Source organism: Felis catus, chromosome B4 (assembly GCF_018350175.1).
Source record: "Felis catus isolate Fca126 chromosome B4, F.catus_Fca126_mat1.0, whole genome shotgun sequence".
In the NCBI taxonomy this organism is placed as follows: domain Eukaryota; kingdom Metazoa; phylum Chordata; class Mammalia; order Carnivora; family Felidae; genus Felis; species Felis catus.
In genome coordinates this window covers 118,452,295-118,478,512 of record NC_058374.1, presented here as the reverse complement: position 1 = coordinate 118,478,512, position 26,218 = coordinate 118,452,295, and the positions used below count along the sequence as shown (strand labels likewise).

At 37.1% G+C, this 26,218-nt stretch overlaps 1 long non-coding RNA gene across 7 annotated transcripts in view; it reads right to left on the bottom strand.

The window, feature by feature from the left end:
* LOC109501733 overlaps positions 1-26,218 on the bottom strand; it is an 84,934-nt gene that overhangs the window by 25,144 nt on the left and 33,572 nt on the right. For all 7 annotated transcript variants that reach the window (XR_006600993.1, XR_006600995.1, XR_006600992.1 and 4 more), the window contains one exon: positions 3,758-3,962. This is a non-coding gene — a long non-coding RNA (uncharacterized LOC109501733). The remainder of the gene's footprint in view (positions 1-3,757; positions 3,963-26,218) is intronic.

Below are 26,218 nucleotides of genomic sequence, written 5' to 3'. Positions count from 1 at the left end.
ATTTGCCTCTGCTCTTTCTGCACGTCTTTTCCTTGCACTACGACAATATGTATCTCGCCTTCTCGAGCCATGATTTTCTTTTATGGGAAAGATTGCTGGTAATGGATGGCAATGCAGGGATGTTATCAGTAGTTTGGCATATTCGGTTTTTATGTTTAGAGAACGTCGTTCTTACAACACATTTTAATGCCCCCGATTATTTTCATTCAGTTCTGGTAAGAGGTAAAACAAGAAGAATCAAATTAGAGGAGATTATTGAATTATAGCTGAAGAATTAATAGTGCTTATTTTAGAGATTTCGTTTAGCAGTTTATTTTTTTTTAGTGAAAATTATCTCTAATAAGAAAGCGAGTATTATCTTGGAACAATTAGATTTTTTTTTTTTTAAGTTTGACAATTGAATGTACCAAAGCCAAAGCCGATAATCTACACTTTATCAGGCAAGGTACAGAACAACATATTTGTTTACAATTTATGGTTGAATACTAGCCCCAAGATTAAGAATTAGGAAATTATCTTTATGACAAACAGATCTTAGCTAAACATATTATTAATCTATGCTGCAAAGTATTAGCCAGCTCTTTGGAGGATGCCAGAGTCACTTTGCTAGCTGAATTATCTGTCACTCTATCGCAGGTTTTTCATCTTTGACTTTCTTCATAGGCCTGGAATAGAAGCCTATCTTTCAGGAAAAAATGTTAAAAGAGTACATGAAAAGCTTGTGCAAAAATAAACCATAGCACCTCAGGCTTCTTAATTTTTACACTATAATACTTGGGACTTTTCTACCTTGACACATTCAGAGTGAATGCTTTGATGAAAAGAGAGTAGTAAATTACATATAGAATGAAGAGAACCTGTATTATCATTTTAATAGTCCACAGACACATAAAAGGAAGATGTGTTCACCGTGTGGCAGAACTTAAAACTTAAAATATTCACCGACCGAGTAATAAAAAAATTTAACATGATATGAAAAATGGAAACAGTTTTTTTTGAAGTGATTATGCATATGCAACTTTTCACAAACGTGTCTGAAAAACTTAACAAAGAAAAATAAAACCAAACCATTTACGGGACTTTGTAAATAACTAGAGTTTGCCCCTCCTATAACATTTTTTAACAATAAAGACGCTGAAAGTATTTATAGACTCTCAGAGATCACAGGCAATAAAATTCTAGACACTGGGAACAATCAACTTTTACAAACAGCTTCATAAGCCACTGTACCGACAAAGCCCCCATTTTCAGGAGACATCATACAGATTCAACACGGATATAATACGCAGTTTAGGTGATTGCCAGCAGATTAGAATAAAGATGTCACTGTTATTTACTCCTAACCTTTGCAGGATATTCCTAGATTGGTTTTCTATTGAGAGCACGCATTTTCAGTGTGTGGTGATTGCCTTCAGGCTCCCTGCTTTTTCTGAGTGGTGGTTTTCATGTTTGGATGGGGGAGCGATGCCTGGGACTCTGCCCACGTGCTCCCAATTATCTATACATTATTCCATACTCTCTGCCACTGGGATGCTCTCACCAGAGATCCTTCCAAAGCGGCATCCCATCCAGACGTGCACAAATGAACATTAGAATAGGACGGTTTATTATTATTATTATTATTATTATTATTTGAATGACATACGACCTGCTCAATGTTCGCATTTAAATTGGCCAGAATAATTCAGCTCTGGCTTTTAATTTCAGAAGGGTTAATCACCCTAACAAAGGTCAATCAAACTTTAATCTTCAATAAAATTGCCACGGCCCCAATCACCTGCAGGACATTTATTATATTCCTATTTCCATGAGAAAGAACGCACCGCTTTCATTATGCATCGCTAATCTTCTAACTCTTTACATTAGCACATTTTACCAAAAATATTAATTCCTTTGAAACTCTGTCAAGAGTTCATTTCTACACATCTCAGGAGATAATCCTGTTTAAAAGAACGGGTGCATCAGCTGTGAACTACTTTCCTGGCCTCTTCTAATCCTCATAGACCTTCGCTACTCCAACTGAGTTCTTACAATAGTAAATCTCAATTACACAAAATATTATGGGGGTTTAGGTTAAAACAACATTATATTATTTTAGGAACTTAATCCTCCCTGTTGTCTGTGATTATGCCATTCATCTACTTGCTCCTATCCATACTGTTTACTGCATTCAAAAGTTATTGATTTGGAAGAAGCCAATGTTAACCATATTTGAATAGCAACAGAAGGACTTAAATTCATTAATTCACTCACTCGATAAATATATATTGAGTGCCTATTGCGTACCAGATTCCAGGAGGGGAGAGATGAAAAGCCGAAGAAAGAAAGAAGAGTCTCTCTCATGAGAATAACATTCTCTTTTGAAAATGATGTCCAAAATACAATAAAACAGTATCTTAAACCTCCACTTTCAGCTTTTCTTGTCATCATTAAATTTTAGTGAAGATTGGAAATGTGTTAAGTCAAATTTTAACCAAAATTTCAACAAACAGGTTTTTCTATTATTTGGACACTGAACGGCTTTAGAATTCACAGTCCCATCAATGGCTTATTTTTTAAATTTGAGAATATGAAACTTGATTGCCACATTTTAAAATAAATACGTTCAGAGTAGCTAGTCTCCCATGACTAGGAATAAAGCCATGAGAAAGTTTAATTGGGTTTATTAAAAATATGCATGCTGTGCACTAATTTGTTTCGAAAATGTTATTTCATTATGTTTAAAAACTTCTATCAACACACACAACAAATGGCGTTGGTAAAACACAGACACACAGACACACACACACACACACACAAATTCTTGCTTTATTTTTGCCATGATATAGTGGTCTGGATGAACACAGAGGGAAAGTAAAGGACCTCAGCGTAAGTCCCAATTATACTGGAAATTGATCACCTTGGTATTATAGTGGTGGTGTGACAGCATAAATAACCCAAACTTCACCTTCTGCGTATTTTTTGAGATACCTTCCTCTCTCTTTGTACTCAGAGGAAGCACACAGGCATGTACACAGAGGCACATGTGCTCCTCCCCATCAATATTCAAGTTCATTAATTAGGAATACGTGCTGGCTATAATTTGGGAAACTCCCCAGAGCCTGAATATTCAATCAGGCAAAGCAAATGACAGTGAAAAGAAAATACAGGTATAACAGTCAATGGCCAGACTGGCATTGAGGAATAGCACATCATTTTAAGAAATACTGGTCTTTCTAAATGTAAAAAGCCCCAATGACTTTGACAAAAGTCAAGACCTCAGCCTTCCTTCCCCTTGCTTTGAGCATTTCTTGCAACTGAAATAGAACCTCTTCATATTCTATAACTATGCTTGCTTTTTTTTTCACTCCTATAACTAGGTTGACACAATAGAATAAAGCAGAGCAATGGCTTTTATTGTTGAGCAAAATAAATCCAATACTACACGATATACATGTTCAATTGATATTTGTTAACAAATGGTTATTCTGAAAACTGATAAAGATTAGACACAACAACAGGCAAAACATTGCTTTATACTCCATTCTCTGTATCAAAAGCCATTTCATTATATTTCTGAATTTCCAGATCTGGGAAAAAAAAATAACCCCAAAGCTTTCAAGAGAACATGCCGTCAATGCTCAAGATGCATATGGATTTTTTTTATGAATCATTTTGGTCACAAAACAAAGAAGAGCCCACAAGCCATCAAATGAAAATCTCAGTAAGAAAGCCCAGGTGTAGAATTATGGAAAACGAAACCAAAAACAAAACATACCTTTGGCTGAACAAGTGCACGATTTCTCATCTTGCCCATACAGCTTTGCCATTCCACCTTGAGCAAAAGTCAACTCCGTGTCCCTTGTGATCTTTGTGACAATGCCATCATATCACTGGCAAATTTTTCGATTAAACTTTGCAGATGTAGTAGCAACTTTGTTAATTATGATATTAGCCAGCTGGCGGGTACAATCAGTCAACCGCTGTAAGAAAGCCAGACAAAGAGACATCTAATCATTGCAACCAGAGCAGATAAATTTTGTTCCCTTCTCATACGTGTCACAGATTCTATCCTTTCTGACCCTCTCCTCAGCCATCGACTGTCAAATTTAGATTCTGCGAGCTCCCGGCTTCCCTTTATCCCTGCCTTAGATCTGAAACTCTTGGTTATCAGGAAGACACGCGTCACCAGCTGTCTCGGAGCAGGAAAGCAATCAGGTGAATACTACTTATTATCTTGCATTGCTTTCTGAGGAGTGACAAGATTGATTTGGGACCCAGAATACATTCAGATCTCAGACATGTAGTTCTTAGGGTTTTGAGTTCAAACAGTAGGGTATGTGCAAAGTTGCAACAGAGAGTACTCTAATCCCAATGTTAAGGATATGGGATATTAGAAATTTAAGGAGAATTAAAAAAATCTATCAGAGTTCCTTTTTCAGATGCCTTTGTATTTCCTTTTCCACCTCTGTGCTACCTTGGTAATGTCTACGGACAGACTGTTACCCCGTGGAGCCAGCTTCACAGCGAAGTGGCCTTAAGTCAACCCATTGGAAACGGTATTCTGACATTATGAAATTGTCTCCATCTACCCCCTTTTCGTCAAGAAGAGTACTCTATAAATTCCCATTCCTGGAACTTATCCTCACATAAAAGTTGAAATCAAATTTATACACAAAAAGGTGAGAAACTAATTTGGGCATCACAGTTAAGAATAACTTATGCAACTTGAGACTGAGAGACAGACATTTTAACATTCTATTCAAAAATTTTCCTTCAAAAATATCAGTCTACTGAAATCATATAGAAGTGTGTATCTATGGATCCATCAGTTGATAGGTAGATATACACACACATGCATTAAGGAATTTACTGAAATTTAAATGTATATTGGTAGCACACATAATAACATTCTTACAAAATGACGTTACAATATTCTTTAAAGTGCAACATCCAGTTGACCAGTAAAAAGTTTGATCTGCATGGTGAGCCATTAAATCAATGTAATATTTATTAAATGATTATTTTTCCCCATTGAAATGTTTAAACATCAGTGAAGTAAAAACAGTTTGCACTGCAGACTTTAAAAAACAGTTATGGGGCACCTGGGCTGCTCAGTCACTTAGGTGTCCGACTTCAGCTCAGGACATGATCTCACGGGTTCGTGAGTTTGAGCCCTGCTTCAGACAATCTTAGACTCTCTCTCTGACCCTCCCCACTTCTCAAAAACAAACAATAAAAAAAAGAGTACTATACAATACAACAATAAAATTATATTCATCAACAAACTAGTAGGTCTTTCTGGGATGGAAGAATTTGGTGAAAAATTAAAATGCAATTTTGAGTTGCATTTTAAATAGGAATTTTATACATTTGGTCCCCTAAAGGGACCAAAATGGTTCTCCACCTGTGAAAACTGCAGTTTAGTGTGCGGTATTAAAAATAATGTATGGATGTATCCTAAATTTACATTTTACTTTCACATGCGGATGTTCCAGTAACAGAAAGTCCAAAGTGCCTGCACTTGGTTTATTTAGCACAAAGTGCTGAAAATATAAATGTATCTGGGTGCAATCTAAGATATGTGCCACAGGGCTAAGGTGATGTAGGGATCCCCCAAACTATGAGAAAGGTCGGTTCATTCTAGGAAGATAAATCGTACCAGGACAGAGATGAGAGAGGAAAATTGGGCTTCAGGAATTCTCAGAAATTATATCTACGTAAATATCTTTCTGAAAGGAAAATGTTTTTTGTCCTTCATGTCTGGGGCTGCAGTTAAGAAATATGGCAGAGTCCATGGAAGCAAAAGAACAAAGGAGTCGGAAATATTAGAGGATGAGCGTGTGTTGCAGCACAATCTCGAGAACAATAACAACAACAACAACACAATCTTAGACATGACTTTCGTAATGCTCCATTAGGAAACAAGCTGGGCTTTCACCTTCCCCGTCACAGACTCAGTGACCACCATGGGGCCTGACACGTGGTAGTTTCTCAAGAAATACATGTCGATAAAGAATGAATACTTTTGTGGCACACACCATCCTCCTCAAAGCCCAATTGACACATTTTAACAAGTGATGCAAAAAAAATCATTCTTTAGGCCTTATGTTACTATATATCAATCGTCATATATACATTCAAAATCGTATCTTTAAAATACCAAAAAAACCAGTCCATACCTACAGAGTTCAAGATACAATTTTTCTTAAGATTCCAAAATAAGTGTTTCAATAGTGCTCACTATCTGCTCCCGTGAAAATAATCCCAACTCAAAGTTAAAATGAGTCAAAAGCTTTTTTGCTCTTTGACTGAAAATAAGACCTTTTCTTTGGAAATCCAAGAGGATAAAATATGCTACTTACACAGAGTTTTTCATCTATAAAAGAAAATGAAAACAATCTAACACTCCCAAAGAGGGAGATTATTAAATCAATTAGGGCAATTACTTGTATGCAGTCATTATGTGAAAATGAAGATGACCAAGAAAACCATCTTCTTACGACTATAGTGAATGAAAAGAGCAAAACAGAGAATTGCACATATACTGATGACTGAGTACATTTGGACAAAGATTGGAAGGAGAAATGCCCAAAAAGAAAATATGCGCTCCGCGGGGTTAAAGCGTGTTTTCTTCTTACACAGAAGCTTGCTTCAACACCACTAGAATTGTTAATCTCAAAAAGTATGAACAAAAGGCCCCGTCTGTAAAATGGGAACAACAAGAATAATACCCTCCTGAAAGAGCTTTGGTATTAAATCAGATAATGGGAATAAAACCTTCTGCATCTTTCCTCACCTGCAGTAAACACTTGTTAACATATCTTAGTTATTATCTTTACTATAACCACCATATAAATAATCCTGACACATCTATCTATACCGCATCTTTTATTTGTTTCTATGAAATATCACCGAAAAGTCACTGAATTAAATGATGCAATCTGGGGCGCCTGGGTGGCTCAGTCAGTGAAGTGTTCAACTTCGACTCATGTCATGACTCACAGTTCATGGGTTCAAGCCCCACACTGGGCTCTGTGCTGACAGCTCAGAGCCTGGAGCCAGCTTCGGATTCTGTGTCTCCCTCTCTCTCTCTCTCTCTCTCTGCCCCTCCCCCATGTGCTCATGCTTGCTCTCTCTCTCTCTCTCTCTCTCAAAAATAAATGAACATTAGGGGCATCCGTTGGTTAAGTATCCGACTTCAGCTCAGGTCATGATCCCACAGTTTGTGAGTTAGAGCCCCATGTTGGGCTTTGTGCTGACAGCTCAGAGACTGGAGTCTGCTTCAAATTCTGTGTCTCCCTCTGTCTTTGCCCTTCCCCTGCTTGCACTCTGTCTCTCTCTCCCTCAAAATAAATAAACATTAAACAAAATTTTAATATAAAAAATGAACATTAAAAAAATAAATAAATGATGCAATCTGAAACAAGGAAAACTCACCAGGCACAGAAATATAGCCTAGATGATAAAACTGGTTTATAAAATAATTTACAAAATAATGACAACATGTTGATTCAATACTTCTATACGTTACTCAATTCTCACCATGAGTGTAGTCACCACCTGTCACCATACAAATGAACATAACATTGTATGCCAAATATACATCAATAAAAAACTAATGGCAATCATAATAACGAACAAAGAAATGTGATCAGTTGCAAATTATATTTTGCATAAGACCTCTAAGACCTTTATTATTTTTAGAAGACCAAGAGGTCTTATAAAGGTGGCTCCGGTTTCAACTTCTGACATGCCAGTAAAGAAGCAGGACTGCTGGAAAAACTGAAGTGGAAATAGGAGAAACTGACCTGGAGGAATTCACACACCTCCTAGAGTCTCAGTGCTCTTCCTTTCATTTTTCCAACGTGGTACCTGCTGATTTCTGTTCCCCAAGGGCACAAATTCCAACTTAGAGCAGAATCAGAATCACCAGAGCTGCTCTCTCCCTGGGGCACGCCAGCGCCATACCTCCCAATGGGCTATTATACAAATGCATTGCATAGGTATGGACTTCTGCACAGATGGAAACAGTCAGTGAGAACAAGGCAATCTAGCCTTGGAAACACTGTCCATGGAGAAGCATGTAGAAGTGGCCACCGTGGATCCACACAGACCACTAAATTCTATTCTGCTACGGGATGCTTTTATTCGTGTCCCATAAACTATCTTCCACTGGCCCTTGAAACTGCCCATCCTAATCCCTCTGATCACCTGAATATGTTTAAATTAAATCTCATACATATATTTATTTCATTTCTGCCTTCTGACCCACTGGATGTAGAATCAAATGCCTAATGTCCCTTCTCTGTTGTGCCATGGTCTCAGGCATCAGACAGCCTGCTTCCATTCCATTCCTGGCTCCCCACTTACTGGCTCTGGGACTCTGGGCAAGTTATGAAATCTCATCAACACTCTTAAAAAAAATAACACCACCTTGTAGTGCTATTGTGAAGATTAAATTATACATATCGGTTGCTTAGCACACAGTAGGTATTCAAAAATGCTCTGTCATTACTGAAGTCACAGTGAAATCATTGGGAAACAACACAGCTCGGTAAGGGGAGCAAGAGATCCACAATCAACCTCCTTGGGTGAATTTACATCTTGGTTTTCTTCCTTCGGTGATTACTAACAACAATGAAAACAGTAAGAATATTAATAACTTCCTCACATGGAGTTATCAGAGTTAAATGACTACTATAAAGTACTTACCACATAGTAAATAATGTATGTAAGTATTATTATTATCCTGCCTATCGTGCCAATTGGTTATTTCTTCCCCTTTGCTTAACTGTTGTAAAAATAAATCATAACTTAGAATGTTTAGACCTGAGGACACATACATTCATATGTGCTTGAAAATATGTACACAAGGGTCCTCAATGCAGCACTATTTCCAGTAGCAAAAGGCTGAGAAAGATCTAAAAAATCACCAAAGATAACTGGTTAAATAAGGTTATATCCATGCTGTGGAGGGCAAAGCAGAAATTATTTCTATGACACATCTTAAGGGAAGGAAGAATTGCACAGAACAGTGTATTGCACGTTATCATTTTGTTTAATAAAGATTTGCACATCATGTTTGTATATTTAGAGAATCTCTGAAAAAATACACAAGAAATCGCGAACAGTGATTTCAGTAAGGAATGTGGGGCTTGAGGGACAGGAATGGAAAAGCTCTCTTCACAGTACGGATCTTCCTCGATCTACAATGGAGTTACGTCTTGACAAACCCATCGCCAATTGAAAATACCGTAAGTCAAAAATGCCTTTAATACACTTCATCTACCAAACATCATAGCTTAGCCTCGCCTACCTTAACTGTGCTCAGAACACTCACACTAGCCTACTGTTGGGTAAAATCACCCAACGCAAAGCTTATTTTATAATAAAGTGTTGAATATCTCATGTAATTTCCTGAATGCTGTACAGGAAGTGAAAAACGGAATGGCTGTATCTGTATCGATAGAGAAGAGTTAAGGGTTGTGAGTGTGTCAGCTGTGCACCTTCAGTGCTGCCTGGGAGCTGCTGGCCAGCATCATGAGAGGGGATTTTACCTTATTTCATTAGCCCAGGAGAAGATAAAAATTCAGATTCAAAATACTGTTTTTTAACATCAAAGAATTGTAAGCTGAGCCACTGTAAATCAGGGACTGTCTATATATTCTTTGCTACTGTATGAGTTTGTGTTATACATATGTAGCTCTCTTTTAAAAACATTAACAAATTTAACAACTTAAAAAAAGTCATTATCCCTACTTGAATGTGCAGTCTATTTTAGTTTCTTTAGAAAAAAGAGACACCCTTCATTTCCCACGCTAGTAGGCACAATTCACCAGCTTACGTCTGCCCAGTTGATCTGCAGGACACGGAGTGCTGGTTTTTGGGGTGTGTGTGTGTGTGTGTGTGTGTTTTAAGATTTTACTTTTAAGTAATCTCTATACTCAATGTGGGGCTCAAACTTAGAACCCTGAGATCAAGAGCTGCACACTCCAGTGACTGACAGCCAGGTTCCCCCATAGTGTTGTTCGCACCATAGCATGGCCTTTCCTTTCCAACTCTCCTTTCCATGCTATTTCCAATAGCATTTGTTGTAGTAGTGGATTTTCCCCACCCAATAACTGCCAAAATGTTAATATTCTTGCAGCCTCTCCTTTCTCAAAGGATGTCTTCCTTATCAAGGATTTAATTCAGCACGAGAGACTAACTGCATTCCTACATTCTGGATGATTCTAGAATCATTTCAAGTCAGGAGTAGTCTTCATGTTACAAATGGACAAATGTTTGTCGTCAGACAGGCAGTTCACTCTCAAGGCTAGGTTCCCTAGGTTGCCAGCAGAATGCTCAGAGCTAAGGGTTTCCAATGGGTCACAAGATGCAACATTACATATTCCTGGTATATAATAAATTCTACACTGATAACTTGAAAGTTTGGTATGGGCTTCAAATTTAAGACTGTTCTTGTCTTTTCAAATATGCAGATTTGAGGATTCATTGATAATTATAAATGTTATCTAAACAAACAGCAATTGATACCTTCATAGGAATCTTTCACGTGTCACGTTTTCTCCTTATATGGAACAGTCTTTCCCACTTTTGAAAGGTGCGACTACCAATCACAGATGTTAGCCATCAGAATGCTTGGCTTTGCAATGGGGTGATAGGCAACCTGTGGCCTCTCCTGCCTGTCTGTAAAGCAGCATGGAACTCACAGTGGAAAGATGATGGCTAAACAGGTCAGTTGATACAGTAGACTCAATGGCCAGCACTTGGGAACCCTAATAATGGGTGTTTTCATCAGCAGCAACCTCATTGTCATCATCACTAATTTTAAACACCATTAGATGGCCAATTGCTGCACCAGGATATGAAAAACTGCTGGTTCTTTCCAGTTGTGAATTTTTCTTTTCCAGAGTAAATCTTATCCATGAAATGAATACAGGTCCATACAGCGACTGGTAATACTCCTGTGTCAGCACTTTTCAGACTTTCATGATCATGAAAATCGCTTAGGGATCTTGTTAAAATGTAGATTTTGATTCAGTAGATCTGGGCGGAGCCTGTCATGCCACATTTCTGACAGGATCTGGAGGGACCCTGCTGCTGCTGGCCGCTAGGTACCAGGGTTATGCACACCCTGAACTTTACACAGGGTAAGAATGACATGCTTGGTAATAAATGCAATGAATATTAAACTATATACTTATGTGTGCAACCAAGTAATGTTTCTTTCTTCTTTCTCTCAAGCTTATCTCTCTGCATTTGCATTTCTCAGTCTTCAAACAAAATGCAGGTACACAATAAAAGTACAACTAGTTTCCTCTCTATGCTGACTACAGGTGGATACAAGGCAAGAGGAAAAAATCAATGCTATCATTCATAAAGGAAGGGGCGCATTTACCAAAAAAAAATCTTTTAAGTGAAAAGGCAAAGATTTTCACCTTGAGATATTTAAAAGAGTGAGTGATAACTGTTATTTCCTTTCTTACCATAACCCAAGTCAATGTTTACATTCATTCTATTTGACCCAACAACAAAATAAGGTATTAACAAAATCTTTTTTTCTGTGATCTGTGTTGCTTCTCTTGTGTAACTAAATATTTACATCTGTTTCTTGAAACAACTATTTAAGGTAAACAGTTTAATCAGTAAGAATACTGTACCCTCATAAGCTGATATGGCCTCTTAACAATTCTGGAAATATTTGCTAAGCTTTCATTATCATTTCTAGTTCCCTTGATATGCTTGAGGATAATGGGTGAAAAAAAATAATAGAATTTGAATATGGTAAAGTAATACTCTAAATTCTAAAACCCAGCATCCAGGCAAAAGCTAACTATGGGTTATATGATCCAACTCAATTTTGTTTTTGTTTTTTCAGGCTTTTGTTGTTGTTGTTGTCATTTTCCAAAGTGAGATCCGTGGTAAGAAAATATTTACAACAGACCTAAGTACCACACACACTCAAGAATATTTTTGGCGAAAAAAAAATGTGTTCATGAACCAATATTTATAACATACAGTGTACTCTGATAATTCTACTCTTTCTCTTACTTTATTTTATTATTCGTTTTCAATGCTGGCTATGACCTACTAAGGTGATTTCATAGACCACTCATGGGTCATTCAAACTTCCACGTTTGAAAATGCAGAAACCTTGAGAAACGTCTGAGAGCTGAGGCAGCTTCTCTAGTGGTTTATGGATGCAAGAGATGTCCAGGAACTGTGGCCATGCTGCGACATTCATAGACCAACGGCCTGGTCAGAGAGACCGTACAGGGGCATTTTAGTGGCAGTTAACCATATCTCCACCAATACATTCAGTATAAATGCTTTCTCCCCTCCCTTCTTTGGAGGATAATGTAAGAAAATCGCCTCTGACAATTAGGTAGAATAATGGAGTTTCAGTGACTTATCCAATTACTATCAGGAAGTAATGAGGAAGCAAGTGAAGAATGACTATGGACCAGAACTGATGAATACAAGGAAACGTGCAGGTAGCAATTTAGCATCTTTTAAATAAACTTGAATATAGCTAGCTGCATTGACCTGGGAGTCACATCGGTGAACCAAGGAGACAGTATTCTAAAATAAATTGGAACTTTTAAGTACCGGTCAATCACAAAAAGTGCAGAGAAAATGAGATTTTGGTTTGTGTTTGTCCATTTCATGAGGGAAGAGCCAACCTGTACCTTTCAGAATTTCCAACAGCACAGAATCATTACAGACGGAGAGGGCAGGCATTCTAGTTTCCATTTTATAGAAGGAACACAGGAATCAGGTGTGTGAGATAAGAAACTCAAGTAAATGAAGTCATGGATCCTAAATGAAGTATGTTGAAGCCACACATCCATGCCTGGCTACTTGCTCGATCTTTTCTTTCCCATTGAAACACGAGCAAGCAAACAAAGACAAAGCACACCCCAGTTGGTAGCAAGAGAGACAAACAGGCTAGAGGAGAGTATTGCTATCTTTAGTGGGTTTCAAGAGTTGTTCTGCATGAAGAAAGATGGGGTAACCTTTTATATTTCCTCCTGCACAGTTATTCTCAGATTCCATATGGGGAGTACAAAAATAGTGAAGAAAATCTCCCTAGTTCAGAGTTGGGTACCATGCAGAGACTTAAGTGACACTTTTGAGTGGAAAAGAATTAGCTGAATATTTTTAAAACAGCAATATTTTAGTGATGATCAGAGATCATATTCCTTATATATTTTATCTTTCAATGTTTCTAAGGCAGATGTGTATTCTGACAATTCACTGATAGTTATTGGTCTATTTAAGGTATATATGCTGGGATAAAGATATGTTGAACAGACTAGCAGGGCATATCGCAATATTACTCCTCTCAGAGAAAGACCTTTTCATAACTCTCTCAAGGGCCTCTGGCTCTTAGTAAACATCAGTTTTTTTGCTCTCAGCTGAAATTATTCTGACAGCTTTGACATTACATTATCATTACAAGATCGGGGTATACTTAAAGATAAATGAGGATTCATGGAGAATTAAAAACAGAAAGAATTAATGCCTGTTTCCATAATTTGAGGTTAGAATATCAAAGGTTACTCAGATAAAAATTTGATACTTCTTGTTCACTTAATCAGCTTTATACAGGTAAGCAAATGATTCATGTTGTTCCATCAACAGCCCTCCACTTCCTCCTCACCCAAAAACACATACGTCTCATTTCAAAGATGTGTTTAAAAGAAATGATGACATTTTAACATCCTGGAAAGATTTCTTAATGTGGATTAGTTCTAATTCCAACTGATTTTCTCTGTAACTCAGCCTCAGTCACTCTCATTAAAAAAAAAAAAAAGGAAAAGGAAAAGAAAAAGAGAAAGAAAAAGAAATATTCCCAGCAAGATCTTCCAGTTACATGGTAGATTTTTCCAAGTAGATTGCATGCCTCTCGCTCTTATATGATCTATTAATAAGATATTATGTTACTGTACAATTTACTAAATTGCAAAGATCAGTCATTCTTACTTTCTACGCAAATCTAATCCTACAAAGCACATGCACGTTCATACACACGTGGTTAAACACTCTCAAGTGTGGTGGTCCTTTACAGAGTCACATAATTAAATCATTTGGGGGACTTTTTCAAGAAAGTTTATTATGGCCAAAAAAAAAAAAAAAAAAGATTCAAAATGAAAAGTGAAATTTGTACCTGAGTCTTAAATGGCAATTTTTATTTGTTTATTTGTATAATTATCCATTTATTTTAAGAGCACCAGTGAAGATGGGGGTTTGGAAGAGGATGCATTAAGAGGAGATGAAACAGATGGAAAACACAGTTAAGATCAAAGAGCCCCATCAATTCATTCGGAGAGTCAGAATCCAGCTGAGCCTTGGAGCCCTGTCTGCATAATAAGAAAGGTTGCCTAAAACATAAGGATTAAACAGATGAGCTGTCTCCTGCAGAGGCGTGGGAGGGAAGCCCCACTGAGACACTTGTAAAGACACTTTGGAAGAGCACACCTGCTCCTCCAGTCAAACATACAGGAGACCAGCCTGACCAAAGATGTTCCACTAATGTACTAGTTTTAAGAAAAAGGAATGTATGTCCTAAGAATGTCTTTTTTTTTTTATTTGTCAAGGTATTTTCAGTCCAGGAACAATGACAAATTAATAAGTCGCCTCCATTTTTCCAAGGTGACTTACCAAGTGCTTACTTTTCGAAACTGAGAAAAAACAGAATGCATGTTTTCCTATGTCATGAAACTGTGTTAGGGAGAAGGCTACCTTGTGATCAATTTTTTTTCCAATAACTGGTGCTTTTCTTGAGACAATCTTGAGTAACACTGGTAAATATATGCTAATTCTGTTTTCCATTCTCAGGAAATTATCATTTTTAGTATTATATCCCAATTTTTATGAACACCGTGCCAGGTTATACTCAGAGCTATGCTAAATTACACAATTCAGTTCCATACAGCAAGAATACAGCACAGAAATCAAATGCACTTAAGGCTCTGGGCCCGTGACAAATGGTACATTTATTCTAATGACTTCTCCACAATGTTATGTTGTAGCTACTGATAAGAAATTATTCTGAACATAAATACAATTTTCTTTTAAGAAAGCTAAGCTAAGCACGCTGGGCCTTTAGACCCTACTGGGAAAAGATCGTATGGAGTTATAACATTAGACTTCAAATAAAATTTAAAAACTTTACCTTTGGTATGGATTAACTTTCTCAAGCACAGCATGTAGGGTGATTTAAACACGCAATTAATAGACACAAATATATGGTAAGCATCGGCTTTTGTTTAATTCACCAAAACAAGCAATCCAATTTGCAGTGAGAGCAACAGAGTCTCTCAGGAGTAGAACAAGCTGCAAAATGTCAAGAAGTGGCTTTGTGGGGTTGAAGTGCAGTCTTTGACCTGCTCCCTGGTAGTCTAATTACATTGTCACTCACTCAACCAACCAACCAACCAACCAACCAACCTTTTACAGTGTTGATTACGTGTAAGGCACTGTGAGGGATACAGAGAATTACACACGAACGGTACATAACAATACCAAACTGAAAGTGTCAAATGCGTGATGTGGGTAAATGCTGTAGAAGCGAAAAACACTGTGGGATGAAGAGCTCAAAGTCTTCATTTAAGAGATGGGATCTCACTTAGGACATGAGGTATGAGGTGAAGAGGAGGGAACTGGTTCTCCGGGGGAAAGTACAGAGATAGAAGGGCCTACGCTCCACTTGGAGAGAGAAGACTCACCGTTGCACTTAACTAGCAGATATAGAACCTTATGTGCAAGCTTGAAAAGGAAAGAAAGGTAATTTTGAGGAGTCTTTACTAGCACACAAACTGCTTTCCCCTCAGTCTTTCTCTAGATGTCATCTGCACAATCACTTGGCTTTCCTATTAAAAACTCACAATCCAGACATTGTGAATCAGAATCTTTGGTGATGAGAACAGAGAAACTGGACTTTTGAACAAATTCACAAGTGTGGATGTTATTTTTCATCTCTTAGAGGTAACGGGAAACCTTTAAAGTATTCAGGAAGAAGTGAACTGAAGGATAGGTTAGAAGGACTTTGGGAAGGGTGGATTGGGAGACAAAAAAAACTCTGGGCAGGAAGTCCAAATCAGAAGTTCTCGTTTTAATCTAGGTATGTGGTAAGAATAAACATCCAAATAAACATCCATATTTCCATTTCTCTCAAAAGCAGAAGCCCTTAATCCCAAATCTCATCAAAATTTCCTACATATTAATATTCCAATATGTTTATTTTTAGTTTTTATTTTGAGAGAGTGAGAAAAAGACAGAGAATGAGCAAGGGGAGGAGGGGCAGAGAGAGAGAGAGGAAGAGAGAATCCCAAACAGGCTCGATTCTGCCAGCACGGAGCCTGATGCAGGGCTCCACCTCAGAAAACCTGAGATCATGACCTGAGCCCAAATCAAGAGTTAGACACTCAACCGAAAGAGTCACCCTGGCACCACAATATTCCAATATGTTTTTAAGAATGACTTTGAGGTCCAACTCATTTCAGTAAGACATTACTGTCACCTTAAAAAAACTTTTTAGGGGGCGCCTGGGTGGCGCAGTCAGTTAAGCGTCCAACTTCAGCCAGGTCACGATCTCCTGGTCCGGGAGTTCGAGCCTCGCGTCAGGCTCTGGGTTGATGGCTCAGAGCCTGGAGCCTGTTTCTGATTCTGTGTCTCCCTCTCTCTCTGCCCCTCCCCCGTTCATGCTCTGTCTCTCTCTGTCCCAAAAATAAATAAATGTTGAAAAAAAAATTAAAAAAAAAACTTTTTAGGAGCTCCTGAGTGGGTCAGTCAGTTGAGCTTCTGACTCTTGATTTCGGCTCAGGTCATGATCCCAGGGTTGTGGGATCAAACCCCATGTGGGGTCCTGTGCTGGACGTGAAGCCTGCTTAAGATTCTCTCTCTCTCTCTCTCTCTCTCTCTCTCTCTCTCACTTTCTCTCTGACTCTCAAATTAAAAATTACATATATTTTAAAAGTACACTAATCTACTTCTAATAACTACTTTAGTGCCCATTTTCAGAAGTTCTCATTCAAATCTGACTCTTCAGATAAATAAATATTTGTTTCATTAATCCTTAGAGTAGTTATCAAAATCATCCATAAATACTATCATATGGACCAAAAATTAAGACAATAAATAATATTCAGTGCTAGTGAAGGTACTGAGAGGATTATGAATAACTATTTTTGAGAGTTTAAATTTATACACCTGTTCAAGGAGCAATTGGTAATGTCTAACAAAAATTTAAATGTCCAACAAAAAAAGTACTTCTGAAAGTCTAGCTTAGAAAAGTATCTCCAGAAGTGTACAAGGATAGATAGTACATGCACACACACATACACACATGCTTATATAATCATTATTTTACAGAAAAAAGATGGAAATAATTTACAAGAACATCAGGAAGGGAATAGGTGTATGAAGGTACATATGCATTACAGAAAATGGTGTAGTTACAGCCACAAATTCTGAAAATCTTTGTGTTGTTGAATGATGTTCAAGATAAATAATTTAAAAACCAAATTATAGAAAAATATGTATTGGGGCGCCTGGGTGGCTCAGTCGGTTAAGCGTCCGACTTCGGCTCAGGTCATGATCTCACGGTCCGTGAGTTCGAGCCCCGCATTGGGCTCTGTGCTGACAGCTCAGAGCCTGGAGCCTGCTTCAGATTCTGTGTCTCCCTCTCGTTCTGACCCTCCCCCATTCATGCTCTGTCTCTCTCTGTCTCAAAAATAAATAAACATTAAAAAAAAAGAAAAATATGTATTGAATAATCAAATTTTTTATTAATTTTTTTAATGTTTATTATTTTTGAGAGGGAGAGAGAGACAGAGACAGAGAGACAGCAAGCAGGGAAGGGGCAGAAAGAGGGAGACACAGAATCCAAAGCAGGCTCCAGATCTGAGCTCTCAGCACAGAGCCCGATGCAGGGCTCGAACTCAGAGACTGCGAGATCATGACCTGAGCCGAAGTCGGACGCTCAACCGACTGGGCCACCTTGAATAATCAAATTTTTAATGAAAAACGCAATGTGTGTTAATAAGTGCATTTATGCATGTTTGTTTATAGAAAAAGCTCATTAACAATAGTACGATTGAAAAATAGTAAAAGGGTTTTCACTCTTTAATTTACACATCTGTATCATTTTTCTTTAACAACAAGCAAAAGTTCTTCTGTAACTTAAAAAAAATTAATATTTATCTTTGAAGTAGCTACAAAAATTTACGCAGTATTTGCAAAATCTATTAAGTACTTGCTAAGGATTGTAAATAACTTCTGAAAATAAGTGTCACTTTTGAAGACGGTGTAGAGAGGAAACTGGCTTCCTTTCATTGTGATTAATTAACTCTCAAAATTTAATGGACTTACAGCCTTTAAAAACCATTCAGAAACGTTAACGATTTAAGTATTGACTTCTACTTTACAAAAGCCTTTCTATTTTAATTAATCTATCAATCTTTCCATCTGATGGGGGAAAACTTTATATTCACATCTTTAAAGACCAGAGTCTGATATAAGTAGATCCGCATAATATCAGAGCTTAGAGGCTAAATTGGGGAATTACGCTACTTGATTATTCATTAGATGCATTTCATAAACCCACCTTCACTGATTTAGCACTATTAGATACTTGGTTTCCACAAAATATCATAACTTTTAGTATATGGAGATGCTGAATATGAACAATTATTTTATATTTAAGTTTAATAGCAATCTGTTTTCAAAACGCTTCCAAAAGATGCTGTTTAAATCACTAACTTCATACTGTGTACAAGGTGGGTTTTCCCTACACCAATATGGTGATTTTTAAAAATTAACATAAAGCTAATTTATGTATTTTTAAAAGTCAAAAAATGTCTTTTAATTCTTAAACATTACAGAAAATTTTTAAACATCATGGAAAAAAACCCCATAACTTCATTATAAAATTCTCTATAGTTGAATAGAGTTATGTATTTCCCAGATCTCATTTGGCTTTAGTGGAATTCTAGCTCCATTCCGATTCTAAGAAATATGAAAGGAAAAATAAAATATGAAACAGTTGTGGAGTAAATTAAATCTCATTTTCATATATTTCATAGCACCGACACAAGGCACGTATCCTTTGCTGACTGTATACAGTCAGCCGTATACTTTGTCACAGTGAAAGGAACAACTTTATCAAGCCTATTCAGATAGGAAATAAGGAGAAAACTACTTACTGCAGTTTCCTAGAGTTTGACGGCAATTAGCAAGTCCTACAGCTATTATTTTATTTAAAGTACCTTTTTTTAAGTCCTGTTTTACAAACTGTGAGAATACATAAGTAAACATTAAGTTCTTGAACAAAGTATTCTTTCCATAAATGTAAAATTAGAAAGTTCAGTAAGATAAACAATATGAATGTTCTCTCTAGATGTATGATCAAAGTCATGCTCAGGTTGATAGAGAACATCTAGGAAAGACCAAAAATAATTTACCAACAAGGAGCTTATAGAAGAGACAAAACATCTACCTGTGAAACAATTAGAAAATATTTTACAAAATTTGAGTGTCACTACATGTGGTACAATCATAGAATAAAAAAGTGAGCTAGAAAAACATCCGTAATTCCTCTGGTATTTCTCAAATCCTCAGGTATGGTCATTTTTCCTCTTAAGTAGGACAAACATAAAAGCACATATCTTAGAATTTGCATTTATTTTCAGCTACACCAGTGCTAGCTGTCCCCCCTCCCAAACTCACCCCAGGTGAGTTTGATCACCTTGTAGCCATGTAAGAATTCCACAAATTAGAGGTAAAAATAGTAAAGTTCCATGGCACGTATTAGTAGCTTAACAACATTGTTTACTATGACGATTTTTATTTCTTTCTGCTATCAGAAAATCTTGCTATCAGAAAATCATTTAACGAATGAGCTCCACTATGTGCTGCATACTATGTTTGATATAATGCTGGATGATGGGGATAGAAGATGAACAAATGGATAAAGATCTCTAAACAGATATGAATTGGTTTTCCTGGTTTAAAGGTTTTCTTTTTTTTTTTCTTTTCAGAGAAAGTAATTCCATAATCTTCTGTAGCAATGTTTTCCAGGTCCATCATAGCTTTTTTCAACACCTTAAAATACTTAGCCTTTGTTTCTCATTTCTATTTGCTCTAAAAAACACACTAGGTACCCTTGACATGTGCAAGGCTTATGATATGTGTATGTGGTGGTTTTTTGTTTGTTTGTTTCTAAAATACTTTTTAGATCACAAGGCAAAAGCTACTGACAAGCAAGCCAGAACAATACAAACGTGTTAACATTCGTTCTAGTTTAGGCCTAACTGTAAAAAGCTTTGAACGCAAAGGAAATTGGTTCAATGTTAAATTTAGGCTACACAAATCATATCAGAAACAGAAACTTCTCCCCACAGACTTCTTAACATTTCCAGTTTAGCCGACATTGATCGAGATTTACTTTTGTCCTGATTTAATTGAAAATGGTCTTCGATATGAATACTATCCCGCAACATATCCATGTGTGCCTGGGGTTAATGTCATAGCTTTCTTTAAACTGCAAAATAATTGCTATGAACTTTTCTAAAGGTTTCACAACCAGCACCTCCAAAGTACTGAAATTATCTTAATTCTTCACGGTGATTGTGCAGCTAAAGAACTTTTGGCTTTTTCTCAAAATACTTCTACTTCATCAGCAACAGATGAATTTATGAACATTATTAATTCAAATGATTTTTTCATTTGTGTAAGCTTCAAGGTTGTCTCAGTAAGATCAGCTCTCTCTCTGCGTTCCGTAAAATGTAATCAATCTCTATTATGGTCATGAAAATGGTATTTGTCACTTTGCCGAGAAAAAAAAAAATCAATATATCTTCCAAGGCTGAACAGGCATTTAATGCAATGAATTGAAGACTATTAGAGAAATTTGGCTTGCCAGGAGTTTAGGACGAGATAATAGGAATCCAGAAAATTCACAGAAAGTTGGCCAATGAAATATATACATAGGCCATAGAAATTAATATTTGGGCAGTAGAATAACCTGCCATCTCCAATCCTGATAAGAAAATGGATTTAGATGGGAAATCTCCAAGGGGACACCATTTTAAAAAACAAAAGTGAAATCCATATACCAAGAAAACATTTCTTGAATGTGGCTGATAAGTTCATTCTCATTTCCTTATAAAATGTGCCAGATAGAGGAATGCTTTTAGAGTTGCATAAATGTAAAAAACCTTCAAGGTCAGAAACTCTAAGGATATTGCCACTGGCAATATTTTGGCTCTGAGCTTTTCGGGGCTGTAATCTGTTGCCGTGGTTAACTACAGGGCACAATGGTGTTGTAGAGTTGGAGAATCCAAAGCACATCTTGCCAGTCTCCCTCTCAGAGAGGACCTCTCATCCTGTTCTTCCAGCTTCCTGTTACCTTCAGCAGAAAGGAAGCTTGCCCCTTGACAACGTCCTGTCTGTAGAATAACTCTCTTCTAAATAGAGAGTTCTCTGTCTTGCGCTGAAATCTACTTTTTAAAAAACTGCTACTCTTTGGTTCTAGTCCTATATTTGGAACAACATAAAGTCAGTCTGTTGCCGTTCCTTTGCATCAGCCTTTTAGATGCTTGAGGTCAACTATCATTTCCTCTGGCCCTTTTCTTTTCTAGTTCCTTCACCCATTTCTCTTACTACGCTATTGACTGTGCACATGGTTTCAGAAAATTCACAGTGAATTCAGAAAATTCTTCCCAAGATAGTCCGATTTCTCAATACGCCTTTTAATTTGTACCACCAAAAATAAACATAAGAAAACAAGTATGTTCACGAAGCATTAAATCCATCAGAGACCTGATTTACTGTAGTTGGAAACTACAACATAAAAGCGGATTCCTTCTTTCTTTCTCACAGCACCTTCACTGGATTTGTTTTCGGTCGAGTTTATGATCGATTAGAGCAGAAGCACTATGGAGGCAGGAATTCTTGACTCTCTTGTTCACTGCTCCATCTTCAGCACTGAGCACACATATGCACTCAATAAATACTTGGTGAATAAATGTAGGAATAAAACGGTCATTTAAAGCGGCTAGATCTTTGCTTATCTGCACTGTTAACAAGCCACATCACTTCTATTCTATACTCATGGAACTGATTTTAAAAATCCAAACATAGGGTTTTGTATCTGCTGAATATTGTCTTGGATTAGATCAAGCCTTTGCAAGAGCTAAAACTATATCCAAATGCATATGCATGAACAAACTGTTACTGTAAACAATGGGCTTTATTATAGCCTATGAGCTTAGTCATTATCATACCCTATAGTTTTCAAGTACGAAGTAAACACCTCTCTATATGTTAACTAACTTCATTTTTATTCCTGTTGTAAATAGTTATTTCATTACCCTTCAAATGATAGTTATCATTTCCTACCTGAGACACCTTGGCTCATACCATAAGTAAATTCCAGGATCAAGATTCAAATTCAGGTATCTCAAAACCAAGTCCTATCTGTTCTTCACCATTCCATGCTCCCCGTTTTATAAAATTGAAAGATGACGTGAAAGGGAAAATAATGGCAAGGAATTTCTAAAGAGAGACACTTTACCTTCCTGATAAAGAGAAGTATCATTTTTCCAAAGAGTTTATTATAAATTTCTAGTAGAAAATCATTTTTCCTTAAGATATTTCCCTTCTTTGCTCTACAGTCTATAAGATTAGAGATTAAAATACTAAAAGAAATTTTTATCTTTGAAATTTACATCAAAGTTTGAATTTTCACTCCTATTACTGAAAAAACTGGTAGAGGTAGAAAACAGTAAAACACTTCAGGAGAGGAGAAACAAGATCCCAGTCATGGACTCGTGTGAAGAAACTATGTTTGCACAATGGCAAGTGAACTACTAAATGCAATTTCAAAAAACTGTGCATGAAAAAAAATTCAGCGCTTCTCCTTCTTTGATGAAAATAAGCCAAAGGAGACTAGTGGTAAACTGAATTTTTTTAAAAAAAATGTTGGCCATTTGGTGGGTGTCACATAGCGTGAACATGCATGACAAATGTTTGTATCACCAGTTTTTCAGGAGTAACTCCCTATGTGATAAAAGATCAAAGCAATTTTGACCAAGGAATTCAAGCAACTGCCAATTTTACAGAAATATTCCCCTCAGACAGGCTAACTAACATTCTACTGAGGCCAACTGGATAATCACTTGTTTGAATAATGGCATTATGACCATACAATGTACCAACCTTTTTAACTATCTTGAAAATTCAATTTCTTATTAAATAAAAGCACAGGATGCTTCATCTTTATTTGCAACAAATCTGTGGATGCTCAATTCATTTCATGACTTGCTCAATTACAAAGTAAATAAGCGACTCGCAGAAATTACTTATTAGATGACAACAATGAAAACCAAAGATCTTATTTTCTTTATGGGCTTAAACTGCCCCTCTCTGGTTTTCATGAATAGGATTTTTCACTGCCATCTATTGTTGGCACTTTCAGTAAATGTTCCTCATAGAAGTTTAACTGTAACTTTCACCAAAATAACAAAGTTGCTTCATTTCTGAGGTCACCAAACAAAGCAAGTTAATTAAAATTATTATTTTTTTGTATTTAACATGGAAGATCTTGACATCTTGAGAGATAGTTATACTAAGTCTTCTTTAGTATAAACTAAATATGTTTCCTCAATTGTAAGTCTCAGAGTACAAATGTGCTCAGGTTAACTGATCTAACTATGCTAAGTAACTTCCTCAACAAATCTTTGACCCTCTATGTGTCAAACACTATGCTACATCATGGGAAATTGAAGAATTAAGGCACAATCCTTTTCTTCAGGTAGGTACAGTCTAAGATGATATGATAAGACATAAACATGAGCATAAAATTTCAACACAGTGGGATAAAAATAGCATCACAGAGAATTAAGTTCACAGATGTCACCCAGAAATGTGACTATTACACAGTAGGCACTCAACAGTTATTTGTTGACTAGATGAACAATTGAATGAATCCCGATTGCACTAGAAACAAACACGGGAGGCACCTACCTCAAGCTAGGACACTTGTGCTGCAGACTAGAGTGACAGATGAGGAGATGTTTGACTTTACTTGTATTTGTTTCCAGAATATTCTGACCTCATTCACTATGGGGGCAGGAAGGAGAAAGGGAAAGGGAGCCAGAGAAGATAGAGCCATCTTCACTGTCGATCTAAGACAATTTTATTATAAGATGATCTCTCCTGAATGGCAGGCTCTCAACCTGAACCTTGCAGGAAAGCACAGTCATTTTCATACCGATTACACCGAAGCCCTAAGTTACAAAGTGATGTATTTGGATTTAAGTGATTGAGAGCAGAACGGGGCCAGCAAGTTCAGCATATAGTTCACTATGTCACATCCCAGAGAACATATTAATGAAAAAGCTTTTTATACTTGAAGGCCGACTTCAACAAATTTTTGTGACAATAAATTAAAGATTTGACTTTAAGACACCAACAGAATAGAGTAGGTCTAGTATCGGTTGTATACCTGCAACAGTCTTTACAAATAAATTTATAATTACGCCTTCTCAAAGGTCTATCTTTATTCTCTCCTACTAACTAGAATGTGAGTGAGAATTCAAGCGATTACAAAGAAAGCTGTTGAGACAAAGTAATAATGGTCTCCTGGATAAGATCCTATTCAAACGATGAACTTTCTAAGAACTCATTTTTCTACAAAAACTTAAAAAAAAAAATTAAGCCAATGAGTCGAGGTGTCCTCCACTAAAGCCATCTTCCATAATGATAAACCTAGTGAAGAAGACAAGCTGATTCTTGTCTAAATATGTGTCTTCTTTTAAAGCTGACTTAGAATACATGAAGTCTTTCCACCTAAACCTCCAAGATAGCAGTAAAAAATAAAAGCAATGTTGTAAGTCTTGATTATTTAGTCTCTGCCAGCCTATATCCTTGCACCATCAATTTCAGACTTTTATATTTTGCCCCACTGTCCTTCTGTCATATCCCTGGATTGATTTCTAACTCTGGGTAGTTTAATTAATCAATGTTCTCTATTCCTGCTCCAAAGCTATTCGCTGGTGCTGTAAAAGCTTACACTAACGGGCAGATTGATGCCATTACAAAGGGATGCCTTCGGAAACTCCTATGCTTGCACCAACACATCTCCCTGCCCTAGTTCTCAAGAGAGATGTTACAAACCTTTACTACTCTTCTCTTGTCCACCCTCAGTTGACTACCTTGCTTCCTACATCCTAAAGAATAAAAGAGCCCGTGAGGTGGCAAGATCTTCATTGTACCAGCTGACAAGCGTCCTTAGCTTCTTTCGTCCCCTCTTGGAGGAGAAAGGTATACCTTTTTCTTTACATTTTTTTTAACGTTTATTTATTTTTGGGACAGAGAGAGACAGAGCATGAACGGGGGAGGGTCAGAGAGAGGGAGACACAGAATCTGAAACAGGCTCCAGGCTCTGAGCTGTCAGCACAGAGCCCGACATGGGGCTAGAACTCACAGACCACGAGATCATGACCTGAGCTGAAGTCGGCCACTTAACCGACTGAGCCACCCAGGCGCCCCAGGTATGCCTTTTTCTTTCTAAGGTCTCTCCTCCAGGTGGATTAACTTCTTCCACTTCCCCCAGGAGGTGCTCCATTAGGTAATCTGCTTGGCTTCTGTTTCTCTCTTTAATTATCAGCATCTTTCCCTTCAAATGTGCTCAATTCTCTTGCTTTTTCAGAAACAGCCTTTGAGCCTACCACTCCTTGTCGGTAGCATTCTATTCCCCTCTTTGCTTTCAACACCAAATGTGTAGAAAATGTAGACTGCCTACTATTACTCTTAACTTCCTCAGTCATATTTATTTTTCCACCTAGTATAATATGGCTTACATTCCCACTAATTCAATCTTTCTGAGATGACCATAAACGTTCTTATTTCCAACCAAAGGTTGGATGCTTCATCTTTATACTGCTCGGCAGCTTAGTGAAATTTGGCACCAGTAAGACTCCCTTCTGTTCAAAATCCATGTTTTTCTTTTATGCCTTGGTTCCCACGGCATCACTCTTCCCTAAAGTTCCCTTGCTTCTTTCTGTTTCCTTTGGTAGACTCTGTCATCCTATTCATCCTTTAAATGTGCAGTGGTTTGCCAAGTTTCCATGGGGGCACTCTTCAATGCTTTCAACTCATTCTCCTAGATTAGAGGTGGAAGAGAAAGGTGTTCTACTGTTATATAAATTCTACCTCCTCTGTTCAA